The sequence below is a fragment of the Pinus tabuliformis genome, chromosome 6 (genome assembly GCF_031772625.1).
Source record: "Pinus tabuliformis cultivar Carrire ecotype Pingquan chromosome 6, CPIR1, whole genome shotgun sequence".
Lineage (NCBI taxonomy): Eukaryota > Viridiplantae > Streptophyta > Pinopsida > Pinales > Pinaceae > Pinus > Pinus tabuliformis.
In genome coordinates, this window is record NC_142292.1 from 1,894,617,964 (window position 1) to 1,894,634,542 (window position 16,579).

The following is a 16,579-nucleotide window of genomic DNA, read 5'->3' on the forward strand; positions in this document are numbered from 1 at the left end:
CGGGAACTATCCAAGTACCCTTGCAACCGCAAGGACAACCTCTGCCGCAACAAGGACAACCTTTGTTGCAGCAAGGGCCATCCATGTAGTAGTAGGGTCTGATGATGCAGCAATAGGGACCACTACAATAGCCATAGGGGCAACCCTCACAGTAGTTACAGTAAACCATGCAACCGCAAATGCAATATGTTCAACAAACCTCCCAACCTATGTCTTTGCAAGGCCAACCTATCCAGCCGCAAGGACAGCTTTTGTAGCCGCAAGGTCAACCTTCTCAGTAGCAAGGCCAACACGTGTGACAACAACCCTTGTATACATATCAACAAGGTCAACCTTTTCAAGAACAAGGTCAAAGTCAAGTCCTATAGCAACAGGCCCCAAATCCTCATGCCCAGGGGCAACAGGTTCAAAATCCTCTTGCCAAGGATAGCAAGTCCAAAATCCTTATGTCCAGGGCCAACAGGTTCAAAACCCATATGCCCGTGGATAGCAGGTGCAAAACCCGTGCGTTCAGAGTCTACAAGCTCAACAACCTTTTAACCTGTATGTTGCTCATAAAAAACCTATGGCTGGATAATTTCAAGGCTTTCAAGGTAAAAATCCTCCCTACGAGCGAGGTAACCTAAAGTGGGGGAAAAATAAAATGCCCTCTGGACAAAACCCTCCACTATGGGGACAAAATCCTTACTAGTAGGGATGGAATCCGCTAGTTGGATCCGCTTATCAACCTCCAATGCCTTTTAATACTCAATTACCATTCTTGGCTACACTAGATTTGCCAGATGTGTCTCGACTTACGAATGATCCAATTATTTATTTGTCCTACTGGCCTCTGGTCCCATCCAAGATCCCGAGCGATTGTCCAAAGTTCAATGGGAAAGAAAAGGAAGATCCTCAAGCCCATGTGATGACATATCACCTCTGGTGCTCTTTGAATTCTTACCTTGACGATTCTATTTGTCTCTGTCATTTCCAATGAACTCTAATAGGTGTTGCGGCCAAGTGGTACATCAAGCTCTATCGAAGTACTTATTATGACTTCAACTCTTCAGACATGGCTTTCCTCACACATTTCCAATTTGTGGTTGGCTATGAAACTGACACCTATGTTCTTACATTGCTCAAGCAAAATACTGCGACCCACATCTCCGATCACATCCATGAATGGAGATGTAGGCATCACTTGATCAAATTCAAGGTTGGTGATCAGTTACTTACCAAATGGTTTATCAAATCATTCGTCACTCCAATTTCTAGTGATATCGCTATGGGTGGGTGTGTCACGGAGGAGCAAGTCATTGCTCATGCCCACTACTTAGATCTTGTTTACTCTCAGTCTAGCACTTTGTATGAGTTATTACTTGATGCTTCGAGGCCATCATCCGATCCAATGGCATAGAACTCACATGCTACACCTCCTTTTGATGGATTAGTTGTTTCAACGTCCCAGGGCCCCGTCAAATATTCTTCCAAATAGAAGTCGGCCTCAAACACTTCTTCCAACACGCCCTCTCAAAATCCACCTAGCCCTGGTAAAACCTCAGAAGTACATGCTGTTCATTCTACTGCAGTAGCAAAATCCTCGAAAGGTAAGAAGAAAGGAAAAGGAAAAACTAAAGATGATGCCCCAAAACAAGGTCCTCCTAATTCGTCTACAGGTGATGCTTCCCAGCAGAAGCCTAAATATTCGTGCCTCATTTGTGAGGATGATCACTATACTAAGGATTGTCCCAGGTGATCTGAAGTTATTCATTTGCTCAAAGGGACCCCAATTGTCCTAAAAGAGCAATTTCAATCCCAGTAGACCCAAATGGTAGACCAGCCTCAATCATCTTCTTCCTCAGGTTCACAAGTGTTATGATGAGTACGCCCATTAATGTGGCTACTAGATCAAAATATTATCAAACTACCCCGATAGCAGGGAAAGAAAAAGAAGTTTCCCTTCTTCTTCTGCCCCGTCAAGTTCTGGTCCTCTTCATATAGAGATACCTAAACCTAATTTGACTGTTCAACCACCTTCTTGAGGTGTGCTGCGAAAGTCCTCGTACAATCCCAATGCTCACGCCACTTAGCACTATAATATTGTTTAGGATTTGGCTTAGGAGCCATCAGCTATTTCTGACCGCGAGGTACTTCAAAGTTTTCCATCTCAACAGAAACAATTACTATCAGCTATTGGCAGTATTGATCCTGCTGATTCCAGTTTTATATGTTTTGATCGAGAAAACCATGTTCTCCATCTTTCTCATCATATTTCCTTTCTCATTTAGGTCATTGTCAATGAGAAAACCATTCACATAACTGTCATCGATGAAGGTGCTTCCACCTGCATCGTGTCTATTGCCTGTTGAAAGGAAATTAGTTCTCCTACTCTGAACCAGTCCCCTAACACTTTTGAAGCTTTTGATGGGCGTGATTCGCGACCATTTGGTGTCTTACCCAACCTTGCCATTACTTTGGAGGGCAAGACAGTGCACGTCGAGGTATAGATTGTTGATGCTAATCTCAATTATAATCTTCTAATTAGACAAAGTTGGACCCATGCCATACATGTTGTAGCCTCCTCCTTATTCCGTGTGATTCATTTTCCCCATCAAGGAAAAATAGTCATAGTTGACCAATTGTCCTTCTTAGCCTCTTCCTCTTCAGATGGAAATGTTCCCTATTTCAAGCACATTAGTGCTCGTTATGAGAGTGTGGGGGTAGGACACTTTAAAGATCCTATTCTGATGGGTATCTTTCCAGTCCCACCTCCTCATGTTGCCTCTATTGACATGATTTCGGTCAAGTCTGATCCTTGGGTCATTCCCTCCCCGGATGTTGTTGACACATGGGGTGAGGTAATGCGGTTAATTCCTGCTGAAATTAATTATGTGGAAATTGTTTTGGCTTCACCTTTGGTATCCTCTGAACATCCTGTTTCAAGTTCGTCTCTTGATGCATATTCTCAATCCCCATGGCTTGGTGCTTCAAAGACTTCTGATCCCTTAGCTGAGACTTTTCTTTCTGACGAGAGTATCATGGAAGTCATGTCTCTAGAAGAAGTACCTTGGAACAATACTCATCATCGTTCCTCATTCTTGCCTAGCCCGACGCACCTATCTACTTGTCTCAAGGAGTTATCTTCTCAATTCCCTTCCATATCACTTTAGACACTGATCATGACTCATGAAGATTTGGTCAGAAGGGAACATGGGTAATATTACCCAAACGATGACAATTGATATTTCTCTCAAGCTTGGTATCATTGAAAATATCCATATTGGGGTAACTTGTTCTCTCGATGAGATCAAGCTCCATACTCATCTGTTCCAAGAGTTCTGGGATTTTTTTCCATTGTCATATGAAGAAATTTCCATTATTGACCCAAGTATACTCATGCACGAGATACCGACTTATCCTCATGTGAAGCCCATTCTCTAGCAGCCACACCCAGTGCACCTTAGAAAAGAGGCTGCTATTAAGGGTGAAGTTGAAAAACGTTTTAGAGCTGGATTCATTTATCCAATCCCTCTTACAGATTGGGTGTCAAACATTGTACCGGTGACAAAGAAGAAAGGCACAATCCGCGTTTGTGTTGATTACTGTTATCTCAATCGCGCCTGTCCAAAGAACAACTACCCCACTCCCTTCATTGATCAAATCATTGATGAATGTGATGGGAGTGAGTTCTTTTCTTTCATGGATAGTTTTTCTGGCTACAACCAAATCAACATTGCACTGGATGATCAAGATAAGACAACCTTCATCTGTCCGTGGGGCACTTTCGCATAAAAAATCTTCCCTTTGTCCTTAATAATGATGGGGCTACATTTCAGAGAGATATGTCTTATGCATTCCACAACATTTGCAACATCGTTCAGCCTTACTTGGATGACCTGCCCGCTCATTCTCATAAGCATCGTGATCACCTTGATCATCTCCGATAAATTTTTCTTGGTTGTTCACACTACAACATTTGGCTCAATCCGCATAAGTATATCTTTTGTGTCGAATCTGGAAAACTCCTTGGCTTTATTGTCTCTAAGGCAAGCATTCGCCTTGATCCTCTTAACGTCGAGGCCATAGTTAATTTACCCCCTCCATCTTCGTTGCACCAACTGCAGTGTCTGTAGGGAAAATCAAATTTCTTTCGTCGTTTCGTACCAAGATATGTTGAGCTAGCTCCAAGGTTCACCCTGTTGCTCAAGAAAGGAACCCCGTTTGTTTGGGATGAGGTGGCTCAAAAGTCTTTCGATGATCTAAAGGTTGTCCTCATCAAAGCTCCTTTGTTGCATCCCCAAAACCATCATCGCGACTACTTCCTTTTTCTAGCTGAAGCCTCTAGTACTATCATCATGGTGCTGGCACAAGATGATGACAAAGGCAATGAACATGTCATTTATTACCTCAGTCGCAATCTTCTCGACACCGAGACGCGTTATGCTCACATCGAGAAGTTGGATTTGGTTGTCGTACAAGCTGTTCAGCACTTTCGACACTACATTCTCTTATGCACTACCACTGTGATTTCAGAATGCAACCGCATGACCTACATCTTGACTCGTCAGTTTCTGGGGAGAAAATATTCAAAGTGAATTGTTATCCTCCAAGAATTTGATTTGGTGTTTACTACTGCCAAATCTAAGAAATCACTGGTTTTCACTGAGTTAATTTGCTCCCTTCCTTCTGCGTCCCTTTCTACTGGTGCTACTGAGAAACTCCTAGACGAGACTCTTTTCTTGATTATCACCCTCGACCCATCGTACAGTGATATCATCGTGTATCTCCAAATGTCCACGTTCTAATCTACATTGGCTAAGGATGATCATTGATGCATTCGACATCAATCCCAACCCTACCACATTATTGGAGATGCTTTATACCGTGTCAGTGTCAATTCAGTTCTTCACCGATATCTTACTCTCGAGGAGGCAGAGAGAGTTTCGAATGACTGCCATTCTAGGGCATGTGGTGGTCATATGTCTGGATATTCTAATGTTCAAAAAATCGTTCACATTGGCTATTTTTGGCCCTCCATCTTGAAGGATTGCATCCTTGATGTTCACAAGTGTCATGAATGCTAGATTTACCAGCAAACGATGCGTGCCTCGCCCACTCACCTCCACCCCATTATTACTGTTAGTGCTTTTTCCATATGGGGCATCGACTATATGACCTGTAATCCTCATTTGGCTAGGGGGCATACGTATATTATCGTTGTTGTGGACTATTTCACCAAATGGGCCGAAGTGATGTCTACATACTTTGCAGACGGTAAGATGACGGCTCAATTTCTCTTCAATCACATTATTTTTAGGTTTGGAGTGCCTCAGGCCAATGTCATAGACCATGGCTCCTATTTTTGAGATTACATGATGGTTGAGCTGACCTCTACATTGGGCATGCACAATGATGGCTCAACCCCATACTACCCTCAAGCTAATGGCCAAGTTGAAGCTGTGAACAAATTTTTGGTCACGATGCTTCAACACACCATTGGGATGCACAAATCAAATTGGCATCTCAAGCTCTTCTCAGCTCTATGGGCTTACCTAACCTCGACCAAAGACTCAACTTGATTCACACCATTCCAGTTATTCTACTATCTGGAAGCAACGTTACTGATTGAATGTGAAATTCGATCCCTCAAGCTGGTTGTTGAACTTCTCCCAGAGACCTCACCTCAGGAAGAGCATCTCTTGCATTTAGAATGACTGGATGAGACCCGCCATCTTGTTGCTTTGGTTATCAAAGCATAGAAAAAATGGGTCAAATCCCACTTTGATTAGTCTGTCTCTCCTCAATCCTTTTTTGAGGGTGATTTGGTTCTTTTGTATGATTAGGCTAATGATAAGCTGGGGGCAGGCAAGTTTGAACCCATGTGGCATGGCCCCTACATTGTTAAATGCGTATTATAGAAAAAGGCCCATGAGCTCATTGACTATGAGAGAAATATTTTAGACAAGCCCCGCAAGAGGATTTATCTAAAAAAGTACTATGCTTAGTTGGTACTCGAGTCACCTTTAAGCTTTTTTCTGACTCGTAAAATATGAAAAGATCGCCGAGTATTTTCCCTTCTGAATTGTTAAATCAAATAAAATAGGAGGCCTGCTTTAAGCTCTTTTCCAACCTTTTAAACACGAAAATATCACTGATATCTTATTGGTTTGAACTCATTAACAAATGCGAAACGTTGTTTACCCAGTATACATTTACCCCTTTTTCAGGCTGGGATAAACTATTTACGAGAAAGGTACTCCTTGACTGGAATGGTCAAGCGGTTTTCTCAAGTATCATTTTCTACCTTTTCAGGCTCGAGAGACACAAATGTACGAAAAGAAACCATGTGGAGTTTTCTTTTCCATGTATTTTTCAAAGTCTCTAAACATGAAAAAGATATTGAGTTACACCTTTGTCAGACTGGTTAAAACATTAAAAGACATTGGATTTGTCACCATGACGAACATGAGATTCTCCTTCCTATGGCTCGTTAAACTTACTAGGTCGGATTCGTCCGAAGGATGAACTTGGAGTGTAAGCATATGCTATCCTCTTCAAGCTTGCGACAAAAAATAATTGGGGTACCTACCAGGAATGGTGGGGGAAAATTTGGGAATTCAATCAGTCGTGTCGGCAACACACTCTTGAACATGACACTTTCTGCATCATTTTGGGTTTGGATATCCTCCTTTTCATCATTGACCTTCTTGGGTTTGGCCGCACATTTTTTTCCTTCCATTTGATCTCTGCCACATCACCATGACCACCGATCCTATGGATCCAAAAGCTGCCAAACTCTGGAATCGTGTAACCGATATGTTCAAGAGCTAGTCCCTCTACAGTTACACTTACTCCTAATTCTTTATATCTTCTAAAATCATTTGCATCCCTTTGTCTCGTGTCGATGATGTGGGATACAACATGGCCCTCCTTCGACATGGTCGCCTCCTGTCGACTTCAATTCATTATCCAGGAAGCTGGCCCAGAGACTCCCTTCTAGTACCTTAGAGCTTGCATGCCCTAATGGCAAGTCCTTCGCACTAGATGACAAGTTCACATCATTGGATTTCAATCGGGTGATTTCATGGGTGGTCAACATCAGCTCCTTTATTCACATTCCATGAACTGTGCTGCCAGTACCTTGAGAGCCATTGTCATTATTGGTGTTTCTCTCATGCTTATTAATGGTTCACATCATTGACCAATAATCAAGCAACTTCCTAGCATGTTCGACTTCAACACATTCATTCACATGTTAGGATTTGTACTTTGATCAGGTCATTTGGAGCACAAGACCCTGGGCTAGGATTAAATTAAGTCCACATTGTGAGGTGATACGACATGATCATGTTGATATACATGTCCTTTTCAGATAGATGGATGTGACCATACCATGGGTTGTTATATGCGAGCCTTCTCATTATTGGATGGCTACAACCATAGCTTATGATCCTTTCTGCTATATTTCTGTTTCCATGCCTTGGATCCATTTACATGATCACTCGATAGATGATTGTTCCCATGCCTTTGATCCATTTACATGATCATTCTCTGGATGGCTACGTCCATACCATGATTCATGTATTATTATTCAGATTTTTCAGTGATGTATACATATATATTATTTCTTGCAGGCTCTCTGATGATGGACTCTGGTTCCCCACACACACTTGTAAAGCATTTCTCTCCTCACTCTGGTTTGGCCTTCATGCATTAGGGGGCATCTGTCACATAGCATTTTTTCATTGTCCCTATACTCCCCGTCCACGATCCTGGAGGACCTCTACAATGTACCCGACATGCTTTCCTATCATGAAGAAACTCCCATTATATCCCTCTTCATGAGAAAAACAATTCCCTTTTGCATCGTTTCCCAAAAATCTTCTATTTATCCCAGTTTACAAGACCAACGCTAATGACCCGTGTCCTCCTCGCGCTGATATGCATGGTTTACAACTATTCCTAACGTCGATCGGATCGATTGAGCCCTTTCTTAGTCACATCGATCCTCATTTGTAAAGTTTTTTAAATATGGAGCAGAAGCTTCCAGCTCTAGAAGCTTTGTAACAAAAGTCTGGTAAATGGTTAGGCTAGATGGAGTCGAAGAGAAACAATGTAAACTTTGAAACAGGAACTGATATTGTTACCCGTTTCAGAGAGATAGCAAAAAAGTGACCCGATTTTGAAAAGGGGTGATGCAGAACACACATGTTTTTTTTAGAGCATATTTTTTAGCACTTTAATTTTTTTTATGTACATTACGTTTCAGAATGGTAGTGATTTTCATGCTGATTTTAAAAAGTTGTGATTCTGCATCAAGCCCTTTTTTTAAAAGACCTATTTTTTTACCTTAAATTTTCTAACGTATGAAATGTAAATAATTATTTTCTAAATTTAAGAATTTTTGAATTGGTCATCTTCTTCACACACACACACACACACACACACACACATATATATATATACTTTGTAGTGAGGATTTTAATGTTTTGCATATTTAAAGAAGACTGACGATATTTTGAATTTTCGATATTCTACATATTTATACATTGTTAATTAATTTTTCAATGCACATGAAATAATTGTCTCTAAAACATAATAATTTTTAACAATTGACATAAAAATAACCATTTTCAACATAAATATAACTAAAAAACTATACATTTTGATATTTTTTTGTAATTTTTTTCTAGAAATGACATGTCAAAATCACAATTGTTATAGGAAAATTTTAACTAAAAATGGTTAAATAATAGTTTTTTTTATGAATTTCATGTCAAAATAATAATAATAATCATTGTTTTTTTCAAAAAATAATGATTAACATAAAAAATAATGTGAAAATCACATAATACAAATATTGAACACATAACAACATTAATTGAGTGCTTATTCTTCTCTTAAAATGTCAAAGTCAAAACATTACAAGTAAAACTAATTAATAGTTACAAAAAATGAGCTTGATTTCCAAGCATAACTTAAATTCATTCAAAAATATCACGTAATCCAAACTCTTCATCCTCTAGAGTTTCATCATTGTCTTCTTCCACAATATTTTATGCTTCATTTTGCTCATTTTCTTCTTCTAATGGATATTTGATGTTTGTGAATCTCCCAATTTATGCCTTTCCAATCATTCCATGTAATGGTGGTTGGGGTTCCTTTGCCTTTTTTGACACACGTGATTCACTAAAGTCCCCTTTCTTCAACCCAATTTCTTGCATTGCATCTGGAAGAAATTGAAGAGCATTAATTATTTGCTGAATAAAATTGCACTGTATTGGATCATTTTCAATGGCAATGCAATTTCTTCCTTTTTGAAGGCAACATGCTAGTGTTGTACCTAATTATCAAGCACAAAAGAAATAATTAAGTAAATTAGTACAATGACATATAAATTAAGAAATAATATACTGAAATTCAATTCCATATAATAAAACTTACCCAAGCCAGAAAATAAATCTGGAACCCAATCTCCTGCATTTGAACATATGTCTATAAGATAGTTAATCAATACCTGTGGTTTTTTATAAATGTTAACTATCTCTCATTTTGCTTCTTTGTATTCATATGTTAGTTTTCTCACAACAACATCATAAGTCAATACTTGTCTATGACTCTTTCCATCTACCCCGATCAAAAATTATAGACATATAGCTATCATCTTTTGCCCAGCTATCAATATGGATGAACTCACAATCATTTATAAATGGTTGATCTTCATGGTTAAGAAGATTTGACTTTTGCTCGTAACATGAAACAGTAAAAGTTCAATTAACTTGTACATAAATGAATTTTTTAACACTAATCAAATATACATTTTAAACGCCTTACCATCTAAGTTACATCCTTGAGTTTGTTTTCCCCTTGAAGCTTGACAATAACATTGCCAATTGTGTGTCTGAATGAAATGTCACAAATCTCCATAATGGTGATGATGCAACTTTTAGAAATCCTGCAACCACTTTAGTAAGAGCTTGATAAGTATAAGGATTGGGGAATATCTGCAATAACTAAGACATAATCCCTTTTAGGTATGAGTTTAGCACTGTATTCATAGTCACCTTGTATTACTTGATATTGAATAGTGTCAAGCCCATTCCAAACGTAATGAGTAAGAGTTGGATCAAGTTCAACATTCTTAAGACGTTGCTTCTTTAGTCTTTTGATCTTATTTTTTTCAATAAAGGTTCTAAAACTATCTGGTGCTCCATTTGCATCCTTCCTCATCTTTAATAAAATAAACAAATATATGTGTAAGTTATAAAATAAAAATAGTATACAGATGAATAAAAATGTATATATAAATCAACATACCTTTTTAAATGAAAGATAATTTTTTTTTAATGTTGATGTAGAACTTGAATCTGGATAGTTGCATACAACATCATCCCAACTATCTTCATTCAACAATTTAACCATTTGTTCTTGAATTTTCATGTAAACTTTGTGACTGCATAGATAAAGTAAAAAAGTTAATATAGTGATATGTATAATGAATACTACCATGAAAAATATGTTATATTTAAAAGAAAATTATAATCTAGAAATAAGTAAAAATAATTCAACAAACTTACTTTTGAAATTCCTCAGGCATTTCCTCCAATGATAATTCCCCTGACCTCACACGAGATAATATTTCTTTGACATGTTTTTCATCCTTCACTCCTTGCAATGCTCTCCAAGGTGTGATAGTCATATATTCTAGAAGCTGCTTCATTTTAGGACCTAATTTACTGTTGCTACATATCAATGGTTTAGACCTTTTGACCTTCTCATTTTTAATGCCAATGTTCTCCCACATGCTAAAAATATCATTAATCAATTCCCATATCTCTCCAGTTCTAAATGCCAACTGGAAAATGTTATCAATACCTCTGAATAATTCAGTATTTACTTTGTCACCTTTGAATTGATTTTCTCTTCAATTTGATAGCCTATTTCCATACAAAATTCCTTTCAGAAATCTACAATAACATTTAGCTTATCCCCACCACATTTTTCTTCAAATTCACTATGAATAAATCTAACCCTTTGGATGAAAGTCATAGATATCCTATATTCATTATTTGAATTATGATCCCATGCCACTAACTTTGCTTCTATATCTAATACACTAACATAAATCATACATTTCATTGTTTCAAAATGTGGGTTATTGGGATATTCCTCCATCAAATTTCTTTGAGCTTCTACAGAATGGTTCCCCCTAGACACATAATAATTGTATTCAAAACATTTTGACTTAACAAATTCTTCTTTGTTGGGAACTTGAACTGGATCAACAAGAAGCACATAATTAACCACATGAGCATATGGATTGTACCTCATCAATGTCTTCAAGTTGTGAACATGCAGATGGTGTGGCTTTCTGATTTGATATTTACATTGTCCTTCACTTGCCTTATAGATTTGTCTAACATTAAGCTAAAATGTATGACCACCCTCAATTAAGTTTCTCTTTGTCAATTTCTGTCGAATGGCATTTTGTTTTCTTTTAACAATGCCATCCTCTAAATTAGCTCCTGGTGTAATGATTTCTCTTCTTTCTTTTGAAGTTTCACTATGTTTTTGATTGTTGTTAATGACTACTTCCAAATGTTAAACTTTACTTTTCTTCCTCATAACATTATCATCATTAACTAGAACAAATTTACTTTTGGGCATTGTTACTTTTGGTCATTTACAACTCTTCTCCTTTCTAACATCAGTTTCAATGTCATCCTCCGTGACAACAACATATTCTTCAGTTCCAGTTTCAACTTCCTCATCTTCAAAAGTAACATGTCTACCTTTGCTAGATTTATCCACTAGAGACATATTTTTTTTTATCCCTCGGATGTAGTTTTGTAGCATCATGAATTACTACATTTTGCTTGTTTGCCATATCTTCTTCTGACACTGAGTAGAAACTACTAACAACTTTCATAATATCATGCTCTATGAAATGAATTCCTCCCAACATAATTGAACAACTTACAACAAAATTCTGCCAAACAAAATATCATATTTCAATAAAAACAAAGTTATAAAAATATAGTGAGACAGTTGCAAGAACGCAAAACACAAATATAAATAACACTTACGATATTTTGTGTCATCTCATTTATGATTTGTTTACACAACTTTGTAGATAACTCTCTTGTGTCATATAATGAATATCATAACTGGCATTTAATCCTTTCATGTTACTTGGTTTGTTTTTTGTAAGTATGTAAACAAATTCAATGTCTTGTACCAAACACATGTCTATGATCTTTCCCAACAGTTCATAAATTCCATTATCATTAGGTATATAAACATATAGATATATTTGCCCATTTTGGCTTTGTCTTTCTTTCACATAACAGAAATTTGATGGAAGTTTCACTTCTTTTGATTTATTCCAATATGAAATCATTTTCTTCTCGTTTGAGGCACTTGAAATATCTGTAGCCATCAGCTCAGGTGGGGTTCATTTAATAGTGTTTTTTGAAGATCCACCTTTAAGAGTCTTTGGTCCAAAAGGATTCACAGAAAATCTTCTTTGATGCCATTTTCCTGAAGAAAAAAAGACACATATAAATCAGTTAAGCACAAAAAATTAATAACTTAAATTAACAAAGAAAACAATAAATGATAATTAATTTCATAAAACATAACAATTTAAAAAAAATAAAAAATAAAAAAATACATCGCCCTGCTGCCCCACCTTGGAAATCAGTCGGCCAACCAAGCCGACAGTTCAGCCCGACCCCCCTACACCACCTTGGTGGCCCATGTATCATTCTTTTCAATCTATTCAAGTTCTTCACTTATAGCTTTCACCCAAAACTTGTCTTCACTTTCTTGACATAGATTCTTGGGTTCTATCTGTGATAATAGAGCCAAATTTTCATAACTTATACTACCCAAAAGTTTCCTTCTGGTCTGGACACCCTCTGTTTGATCTCCAAGAATCTGACTCTCAAGATGTTCCTTCTCTACATACCAAGAGGGTGTCCTTGGCCTTGAAGTTATGCCTGCTTCCTCACCTTCATTTTCTCAATCTGTTTCATTCAAATCATTGGACTTCAAATCTGAGCTTCCTTCATCATCTGAGTTCATATTATTTTTAGAGGATTGAGGTTGTGCACCTACTTCATCTACTATTACGTTGATGAAATCCTTAATCTTCCTTGTCTGCTTGTTGTAACACTTATACCCTTTGGCTCGAATAGAGTATCCAAGAAATATTCCTTCGTCAGCACATGAGTCAAACTTCCCAAGGTTCTTTTAATTCCTTTTAATGAAGCACTTGCTCCCAAATACCTTGAGGTGTTTAACTGATGCGGGTATTCCCTTCCATAACTCATTGGGAGTTTTATCACTATTAGTCATGAGTTGAGTTCTGTTCGATAGATATACTGCTTCCTAGGTTACTTCTCCCTAGAAGTTGTGAGACACTCCTGCTTCATCTAACATTGCTCTGGCCATTTCTTGGATTGTTTTGTTCTTCCTCTATCCTATTCAATTTTCCTGAGGATTTTTAGCCACTGAGTACTGCCTCTTAATGTTTTTCTCTTCACAAAATTCCTCAAATTCTCTTGAGGCGTACTCTCCCCCTCTCTCTGATCTTAAGAATTTTATCTTTAAATCTTTCTCATTTTCTACTTGAGGTTTAAACTTCTTGAAATTCTTAAATGCTTCTGATTTTTCTTTTAAGAGAACAATCCAAGTAGCTCTCGTGAAATCATCAATGAGAAACATGAAATACATCTCTCCTTTTGAGGTTTCTTCTCTAGTTGCGCCACAAATATTTGTGTGAATGAGCTCCAGAGGTCTGGATGAGGCGAACTCTCTCAATTTGAAATAATTCCTAGTCTTCTTGCTAAACTGACACGACTTGAAGATTGCGTTATCGGGCTTTGATAGTCTTGGTAATCCTCTCACTTCTCCCATCTTGATTAGTTTTGTTAAACTGTCAGAATTCACATGCCCTAGCCTCTTGTGCCACAACCTTGATTCAATCATTTTTATCAAACACCAGTTGACCCTGGAATCATCAAATAGATATACATTATTGTGGGTTCTAATTTCTTTTCCCACCAGATTTCCATTCTTTATGTTGCATATCTCACAATATTTAGATCAGAAGGTCACATCATAGCCATTGTCACACATTTGGCTAACACTGAGTAGATTATGCTTGAGACCTTCTACATACAACACATTTTGTGCTTCTGTTTTTTTATCAAGACTGACTACTCCTTTTCCCTTGATTCTTTCTAGAGTGTTTGTTTGCAAAAAGTGATGTTCCTTCCTCTGTCCTTTTCCTTAAGATTTTTTTTTTCTTTTGTCCCCAGTCATATTTTTGGAACAAACACTATCCACATAACATTTTTTTTCTTGATTATGAGCTAAAAAATCAAGTCCACATTACATGTTATTTTTAGTCCTTGGTTTCCATCTCCCTTTACCCTTTTGGGTAGTTGTCTATATGACACTTTGGGACATAGACACGTAATCAAACCTACTTTTGCAGTCACCAGATTTATGCCAAAAATTATTAAATTTGAAGAATTATACTTCACTTAGTAAGGGAGAGAAGACATTATGTTTTCTGATAGAGAAGTTTTGAGACATAGAAATCCGATGCGTATTATATCTGGGATTCTCATCTCTTTCTATTTTTATCCTTCTACAATCAATGACTTTATGTCCAAAGATATAACACTTATAGAAGTGACCATAAAAAAAATAGGCATGCCTACTATTAGAAGCATTATGATATTTTGTAGGGAAATACCTTGGCCATCTGATTGATTGGTTCGTTCTCCAATGCCGATTTCCTATTTGCACAACTGGTATTTTGTCTTCATTAGTAATTTCATGATGCTTCTTCTATTGGCTCTGTGATTATTTGAATCCTGTGGACTTGAATTTTATCTTCCCAATAGAATATTCTTGTGTCTTAGAGTATCCCAAACCAGTTCTGATTCCTGAGGGCCTATGACTATCCTAAACCAGTCTCCTTGTCCCTTCAGAAAAATTTTCATTTAGACCCTTCTCGGTATTTTTTTTCTCAAGTTCGGTTCTCAGAGAGATAACCTCTGCTTCAAGGCTCTGACAATTTCTTCCCATTCTTGAATCAGGTCTCGAAGAACCTCTTCTTTTCGTTTGGCCTCCTCCAACTCATTTTTTAAAGACGGAATATCATCTTTGCATATCCATGAGGTCATTTCTCTTTCTAACTTGAGCATCTCTTTTTTCAGTTGCTAGTTCTCCTCTTCCAGTCTCTCACAGTTTCCTTGGTTTTCTTTCACTGGAATTCCTTTCTCTTGATAACTTCTTCTAGATTTTCTTTTTGATAGGAGAACTCCTCATTATGAGAGTTATACATACCTTCCTCCACATGTTGTAACTGTTCCTTCAACTCCTTATTGTTCTTCCTTTGTTTCTTTAACTCTTCGAGGGCAGTAATGAGTACCCCTTTAAGGTCTAATACTCCTTCTTCTTCTTCCTCTCCAGATTCTGTAATACCTTGTTTTTTGGAGTCTATTTCAAAAGCCATATCAAGATACTTATCTGGCTCATTCTTGGAGGATTCTTCACAGTCTGACTTTAGGGCTGAGCTATCCTCTTTGGAGTAGAACCCCTTCTTCTTATAGGGATTTTTCTTCTGATGTTTCTGAGACTTGTTTCCAAATTTCAGATCTGTTTCCCTTTTAACCTTTTCTTTATAAGGGAATTTGGAAGAGAAATTTCCAACTCTTCCATAGTCAAAACACTTAAAGGGAAAATTCCTTTTAGATTTTCTTGAGCCACGCTTTAGTTTTCTAGCTAGTTGAGCAAGCTCCCGATCAGATTCACACCTGGAGTAGTCTTCATGATATTTGTGCTCCTTTTCCTTTCTGGATACTTTCAACACCACTTCCTTTGGTTCAAATTTTTCTATTCCTACTCTCATCTCACTGGTTGTGAGAGCACCATGAAATTGATCCATCTTCAGATCCCTTAAGTTAGCCATTCCCTTAACATTTTAGATCTTGGCATTCAATCCCATGGGTAGAGATCTTAAAATTTTCTGAAGAATCATTTATTCAATGACTTCTTCACCAATTCCTCTAATCATATTAGTCACTTCATCAACTTTGAGGAAGTATTCTCATATTCTTTCATTATCATTCATTCTCAGGCTTTCAAACCTCATTCTAAAAGTCTAAAGTTTCACTTGCCTAACTTTTTCATCTCCTTCATGACTCTGGTTAAGATTTACCCACACTTCCTTAGAATATTTACAACACATAACTTTTACAAGTTCTGATTGACTAAGACCAAAGAGAATGGCATTCTTGGATTTAGCATTGTTCCCATATAATTTTTTACCATCTACATCAGTGGGAGGAATATCAGGGACATTGTACTTTAGTAGAATTGAAGTCCAAACATCTACTCCCAAGGAAATAAGATATGATTCCATTCTCACTTTCCAAAAATCATAGTTGGTCCCATCAAAAACTGGTATTCTGCTTGAGAAAGCCTCTTGACTCTCTTGCCTATACATAATTCCTTATAGATCTACCTTCCAGTGTTTAAACTGTTGTTGAAAGAAATTGGCTATGATACCAACTGTTGA